Source organism: Terrapene carolina, unplaced genomic scaffold (assembly GCF_002925995.2).
Source record: "Terrapene carolina triunguis isolate 2854851 unplaced genomic scaffold, T_m_triunguis-2.0 Scaffold69, whole genome shotgun sequence".
Classification (NCBI taxonomy): domain Eukaryota; kingdom Metazoa; phylum Chordata; order Testudines; family Emydidae; genus Terrapene; species Terrapene triunguis.
Window position 1 is genome coordinate 4,815,946 of NW_020664420.1, and position 7,809 is coordinate 4,823,754.

Sequence of the window (7,809 nt, forward strand, 5' to 3'; positions counted from 1 at the left end):
TTTTCAGGCACTTGATCATTCCCACCACCCCTCTCTGAAACTCCTCGAGGTCTGTAATGTCCTTTTTAGATCGGGTGACCAGTACCACACCATATTCCAGATGAGGCTGCATGAACAATGAAAGAAAAAAGAAGTAAGGTAACAGAGGTTCCAAAAGCATAAACTCACCAGTGGCCTTGTAAAGAACATGTAGATAAAGAAATAGTAAGACGAGTAATGTGTGATAAACTTTTAGCTGCAACTTTGCTTACTAGTGTACTTTGCAGCTGTGGACAATTCATGATCGCTACAGGGACTGGCTATAAAAATTAGCAGACCAATCATAAAGTGTGTGATATGATGGATTAACTAATAGTACTGTGTGTGTGTATATAAACCAATTTATGATTATGTATACACTGCATGTGTGGAATACCCTGTACCCTCCCCCTACACTTGAGCCTGATCAACTCAAGTATACTTTGATTGTATGCCAATAAAGAAACCTCAATGATGAGTCTGGAGTGGATCTGATTTCATGGATTCCACAGAACTGGATGACGTGTTCTCCCAGAATTGGACAAGGTGTTCTGGATAAGGTGAGTGGAAAAGATCTCTGAGGGAATCCCAGCATGACTGGTGCCAAAACCTGGGAGCCACTGATCTGGAGAAGCCAAATAAACTCAGCGATGAGCCCAGAGTAAACTCAGGATGCACTCATCTGGAGTAGGCTAAGTACATACTTCTTAGTGTGGTGGTCACTACCTAACAGTAAGGGAAATGGCATTGGAAGGATTTAAGTGTTGAAATATGAAGAAGTTAGTGCCACTCTGGAGTAATGGGTTAAATTTAACGGTGAACTCTATGGACTCCCCAGAGAAGTATTAGGGGGAGACTGGACCGGGTGAAAAAGGAACTCCAGAGACAGGTATTAGATTAAAAAAAAAATAAGAATACTTAGAATTCAGAGGTCTACTGAATGCCATAAAGAAATACTTTTTTTTGGCAGAACACAGCAAAGATCTGTTGAATGCCACTGACAGTTTCCAAAAATAGGACCCATTGGCAGCCATGTCAAAAAATAGTATCTAGTTTTTATCATCCTAAGGCAAAGAAAGCCCAAGTCAACGCAGTAGTTTCACAGGGATTATTTCTGGTGGCTAGAATTTTACAAACAAAATATGCCACCTTGAGGGATGAATGCAAAAAGCATAAGGAACAAAGCTATAGAGGAGGAAACAAACTAAATGGAAAAGTTTCCTGAAAGGTCAGGAAGAAAACAATGGCTGTTTGCAGAAATCCAAGTAAAAAAAGCAGCTGCCCTTTACGTGCTGTATTTAGTGAGTATAGCTTTGCAGGCAAAGTGTACTAAGTTGAGAAATAAAAGCAATAGCCATAAGAGATAAGCTTAGAGCTGCTACGAAAAAGTCAGCTGAGAAATGATTTGCTCTGGGAGATAAGACAGAAGAGTTATGGTCCCAGAATTTTGCAGCTAATGAGGTCCTGGGAAGTATCTTATTAAACAATGAAAAACTGAAGTGAGTGTGTTAAGAACAAAAGTTATGTGCAGTTAAAAGGAGCTTTAGCACAAAGTAATATTGCAGAGGTCAGAGGGGACTAGTTAGTCAGGGGTAGTGGAAGTGATAAAGCGTTTAAGAGGATGTTAAAGTATTAAAAAAAGAGAATGCTTGGTTTGATAATAAAACCCAATTATGGCAGTACAACTTGGTGCAGTCATGTCTGGTAAAATTCTTAGTAATGAAACGAATTGTGCAAAGGAGAGGATAGGTAGTAACAACTATCAAAGCTATGCTTTTTTTCCCTGAGAAGCCTTTACTGCCATTTTAAAGGAAATGGGCCCTTCCCGATGAATGTCTGTAAAAAATCAATTGTAAATGATGCTGCATGCACAGAGTGACACTTTGATTTGAATTATTGGATTATGGGTGATTTACTCAAAATCGATAAAAAGGAAATAGGAATTTTTATACGGCTTGACTGCTTCTGAATGTACTAGTGGGGTGTCACCTGGATACGGTTGTGTAGAAAAATAATTAAGAGCAATCCAAGGGGCATTGATTAGCTCAAACCACAGATTGTAATAAAGAAAAAGGAGAAAACACCTACTAGCTTGGAGAAAACAATAGAAAAAGAAAAAAATGAAGAGTAACAATTATCTTACAAGAAGGAAAATAAGGGAATGAAACCAGCAGTAAAATAAAACATTGCTAGAATACAGCAATTATCAAAGCCCAGGTCAAAAAAGTTATCTTGCCTGTGAAAAAACGTATCCAAATAAAATTGCAGTTTAGAAATGTGAGCAACTTAAACGTGTCATCTGCTCAGAACTTGCAATTTACAAAGGGAAAACTTCAGGAGTTCTGAAAAAAGAAGATTCAAGGCTCAGTTGACAAGACTAAGCAGGGCAAGTTTAAAATATGTATTTACTCTTTCATAATATACTGTTTATAGGGCAGCAAGGAGCTGCAGAATTCAAGACAACACCTACTTAAAAAACGTAACAAGTATGTGTACAATACATTGATTTTTAAAAGCTTCCACTCAAAATGTATCCAAATCTTTCATTCTAGCTTGCAAAGCTGGCACGGATACTCTCTGGGTGGCAGCCAATGTCTCCTGGCAGTCCAAGTTTCTTAGTTAACACTTTGGGTATCTCAAGGCTTTTACAAAATTTAACCTCTAAAAAAAAAAAAAAAAAGTATAAATGCTAAATATAAATTAGTCAATGAAAACCGGGACTATAAGGGAGGCCAGAACCAGGATAATGTCTCTCTTGTTCAGTAATAAAGTTATAGCTGAAACAGCTGCAGAAGAAAAAGAAATATTATTATTAATAATAAGATATATTATATATAATTACATTGATATGGCAAATATAATGTTATAGCAAATAATATAATATATCATATAATATTATAGCAAATAAATAAATATATTATCATATTATATTATAAATTTAAATAAATATAAATATAACTATTATTTTATATTATTATATAATATAATGTTATAGCAAATAAAACATGGAAGTTAAATTATGAAAGAACTGTGCATTCCTATGGAACGTGCAGTGTATACAGTAAATGGGGTAAAAGAAATGTAAACAGGACAAGTTACTTAATTAAAATCCCATAAGGGCTCCAAAAAGGGGGCCATGATCAGCTGTGTTTTCTTTGGATGGCTGTGTGCTTTGAAAACAGAACTCAGCCCAGCACCAAGGAAAATAAGTAAATATAAGGAGTGAATCCCAACCACAAAAATCCTATTCAGAAATGTCAACTAAATTCTGTTTTCTTTGAACAGGTTATTAATTCTGGAGCGACTTTGAGTGGTGCAATGGTTATTCAAAAACATGACAAAAGCTCCAACCATTGAAATCCTATTCAAAATTTCCATTTAACTGTGGCATAAAATAAACGTTACCTTGGGAGAAAAAACAAAAAAAAACTATATGGTGGAGTGTTTTAAATAAAAAAGAGAATAAAATGCCCTAGACTAGAAACCGGTCTGAATAGTTTAGGGTTAAAAGCCATTAAAGAAATATTGCACAAAGATGTTCAGTTTATTTATGTGTCAGTATTATTTAATTTTACAAATTTGCAGTTACCTCAGGATTGTGCCCACCAGAGTTTGGTGGAATATGGTTAAGAACTGGAGAAAGGACTGTCTGGACAAAAATGTATATTTTATAATATGCGTAAGACTGGCAAAATTTGGGGGGGGGGAACTATACTGAAAGAGAATTAATAGGATTGACACATGACTCGAATCCTTCAAATTGGTATGTTACTCTGAAATCAAGCTGACATAAAGATGCGGTGGGAATGTGACCAAGCATTTCAACAGAAAATGGTAGCAAAAGAACTGCATCCATTGATTGAGCAAAACCTAAGGACTCATTCATGAAGCTGTGTTATTTGTATACAGTATACATGTTGTTATAATTGCTTTTAAGGAAGTATGGGATTAAACCAACGTGTTCTAATAATAACAACATATAGTATGTGGGGGAGACATGATATGCAAAGTAAAAGTAGCCATAAGTGATAAGGCGGAAGAAAACTTGCCCTCTTTTATCCCCAGAGAATAGTTAAAAAAATTGTACAAGAGAGGTGACACCAGTTGGTTCAGGGTAAGGAAATTAACAATGATCCAACCATGAAGTTAAATGTAAAACCACTGCAGCCCATATGGGTGTGGAAGGGGGTCGTTGTCCCTCCTTAATTACTGTAGCAAGTAAATGACAAGGTCTGGAAAGCCTCAGACTTGTACTTCTGTTTGCCGTGGGGGGAACATTAACATGTGCAGGTGCCATGTCTTACACACAGAGTTGCTGGCATGGGGGTTCACTCTGGGGGAACAGTCTGCAAATTACACAGTATGGCTGAGATGCTGAGAAGCTGGTAAAGTAAAAACTACCTATCCTGGGAATGGAAGGTTCTGTGTGGTGGCTGAAGGCAGGGCCGGCTCTAGGTTTTTTGCCGCCCCAAGCAAAAAAAATTTTGGCTGCCCCCCACCCCAGCCATGGGCTCTCACCCCTCCCCCACCAGAGCCCTCCCCCACCTGCACCCCCCTGCCGCCCCAGCCCTGGGCTCTCCCCCCCACCCCACACCCCCTGCTGCCCCAGCCCTGGGCTCCCCCCCACCGGTGCTGACTCCACCCGCTCCCCCCTCGCCTCCAGCCGGTCTGGCACTAGCAGGGTCGGGGTAAACAGAGGAGCTCCCGGGCCGCGCCTCAGCCCAGGATCCCTCCAGCCACGGCTCCCGCCTCCAGGACCGGCCGGGACCCAAGAGGGCAGAGCTGGGGGACCGCCCCGGCAGGGGGCTGAGGAGCCGGGTAGCTCCAGAGGGAGCAGAGCCCTGGAGAGCGGGACGGAGCCCCGCATGGCAGTGCCCCGCCCTCTATGGCTCCGCTGTTGCTGCTGCTGCTCCTGGCCACCCTGCCGCAGTCCCTGGGCGGCTCAGGCCGCTTTGCCCAGCCCCAGCTGCGGCACTGGGGGGGCAGCCGCCCTGCAGCACCTGCAGGTGGCTCTTTGTGCCCCGCGCGGCGGCCCCCTCGCCCGAGTGTCCCCCACTCGGAGCCTGCCGGACCCAGCCACAAGGTGCGGGTGCTGCTCCCCCTCGGCGCGAACCGCAGCGGCCCCAGGGCGCCCCCGCACATGACGCGCTGCTGCTGCCAGGGCCGGCTCTAGGCTTTTGCTGCCCAAAGCAAAAGAAAGAAAGAAAGAAAGATGGCCGGAATGCCGCCCCTGAAAATGTGCCACCCCAAGCACGTGCTTGGTTTGCTGGTGCCTAGAGCCAGCCCTGGCTGAAGGAGACCACTTCCAGTATGAACCCAGGGAAAGTTATTTTTAATTGGCCTATGTGCTGTTTCACACCTGAATTTCCTGTGGTGATAGATAAAAACATTATATACTCTACCAGTTTTTATAATGTAATTGAAATGTAGTCAAAGTTAAAATTGTAGAAGGATGCTTTAAAAGTATCGCTCAAGTTTGGGCATCCTATTCCTTCCAGAAGCCTGGATCTTAAAAGCGTAATGGCTAAAACCTCTGAACACCTTTTTAATAATGTGTTCAAGACTATGGTATGTGATATATCCAGTAATAAACTTCTAATTCATTTGGTTCAAGGAACAGGAGAAATAAAACAAGGGGTTAGTAGAACACATATTGGAATAGTTGATACCCGTCTCCCAGCTCATATCCGAACAAAATAATGAGCTAGACACCGCCACTGCAAAAGCAATTAACTCATGGTGGGTCAGTCCAAAGGAAATAAGCCTCCGTCCCATGGTTCAGACATTTCGTTTGCTTTTAATGGTTGTACAATTAGTAATCACCACTGTAGTTGCTGTGCAATAAGCCTTAAAAAACCCGGGAGAAAGAAAAGGATATGTCTGAAATGAAAAGACAGCTGTACTCAAAAAGGAAAAGGAAAAAAAAAAGGAATGGAAATGTCACCAATTACATGAACAATGATAAAAAAAAAGAAGTAAGGAAACAGAGGTTCACAATGGACAAAACATAATCTTACAAGTGGCCCTGTGAATAACGTCGTTAGCAGATAAGGAAATAGTAAGAAAAGCAATGTGTGATAAGATTGCAGCTGCAGCTTTGTGCACTGGCATAGTTTGCAGGTGGTGGAAATTTTATGAACTGTCCAGGAATTGTTATGCAAATTAGTAGACCCATCATATAGGTATAGCCTATATCCACCCCCAACACTGAATGGTCCCAGAGAGTGACTCTAGGTGTGTTCTTCCAGGCTGCTCGCCCACAATGGAAATCATCTAAGTAGCTTCAGACAGCTAATGAGCACCCCCAGGGCTGGCCACACACGTGTTCTGAGGTATTCTGGCCATCTAGCAGTCATCTGGCCTGCCTCTGGCAAGTCTGCAGACACAGGGACCATCTGAAACAAAAGCTCCATATCCGCCTCCCTGTTTCTTTCCTTATTTACCCAACTACAGGCTGCAATGTAAGCACATGAGTTACATTACAGAGGAGGAAAACATGGCACATAGACATGCCTAAGATCACAGAGAAAACCAAGGATGAGAACCCTACTTCCTTGAGTACCAGTCTAGAACTTTATTCAACACACCACACTCCTTCCTTTTTTTCATAATTCTCCCTGCCACATTTGCAGTTCTTTCCTGAGCCAATCCTTGACCCCCAACTAAAGATGAATTAGAGGTGGTGAGTGCTCAGCAAACCACTGAAAACTAAGACAATAACATTTTACAGGCCAAAACCAGCGACTTAACTCCACCTGGAAAACTTCCAGCAGGCCATACAGTCCAAATCATCAAACTAACTTTGGATCAACAATTCCTAAATTGAGATCCCATCGGGGTGAATTCCTCATACACTGGAAAATTAAATAAAAAAGGGATTAAAAGAGCAAAATCTCTGAGGAAGAAGTCTCTTCATGTGTTATTATAGAAAGGAACAGTTTTAAAGCTGCTATGCTCATCTCTAATGTGCTGCATGGGGATTCACATGATAATGGAATAGCTGTTTTGGTGTGAAGGGACTTCTAACCAACTGCTGCACAGAGACCCTGGCGATATACCAGCATTGGACAACTTAGGCACTTCTCAATGTTCAGTTCCCCCTTGAGGCTTTATTAGTATAATTGGAAGTGGGACATTAAGCACTGTTCAGGATTTTGTCACAGAGTCCAATTATATACTCTATCCTTAGGATTATCTTGGGACTGGAAGGGAGAACTAGCAAAGGAGATTTAAATATTTAAACGGCACATCAATACTGTGGCGAAGGAAATCACATTTCTGCTAGGTGCTTATAAGCAGTTGACTACTGAGAAACTAAATAATCCCTTTGCTGTAATATTTTCCTATTAAAAACTATGCAAAATGCATAATTGCGATATTGACATGTGCATATTCATTTTGTGCATTCCAATAAAGAACCTTAACTCTGCCCTACAAGACATGCCCCTTAAACTCCTTAAACAATGTGCTTGTTGAAGAATCTGTACTTATATATCTTATGAATAAGAAATGCTATAGGTGTTTAGTGGACACCTCACATCACTATTGCCATTAACTGCAAGTATGTATACTAAGGATAATGGAATATATTGTAAATTGCCTGAACTTAGATATCTCCAGTCTTTTCAATGCTTAGAGGTCTTAATGATGGTGATGCTGTCAATACATATTTTTCAAAAAAGTTAAATTTATTACTTCAGCTATCCTAAAGATAATAGGTTTGTGTGTGTTTGCAGATTTCAGAGCAGAGCAAAGTAGCCACATGCGAAAAAATAACCCTATTGGTCAAAC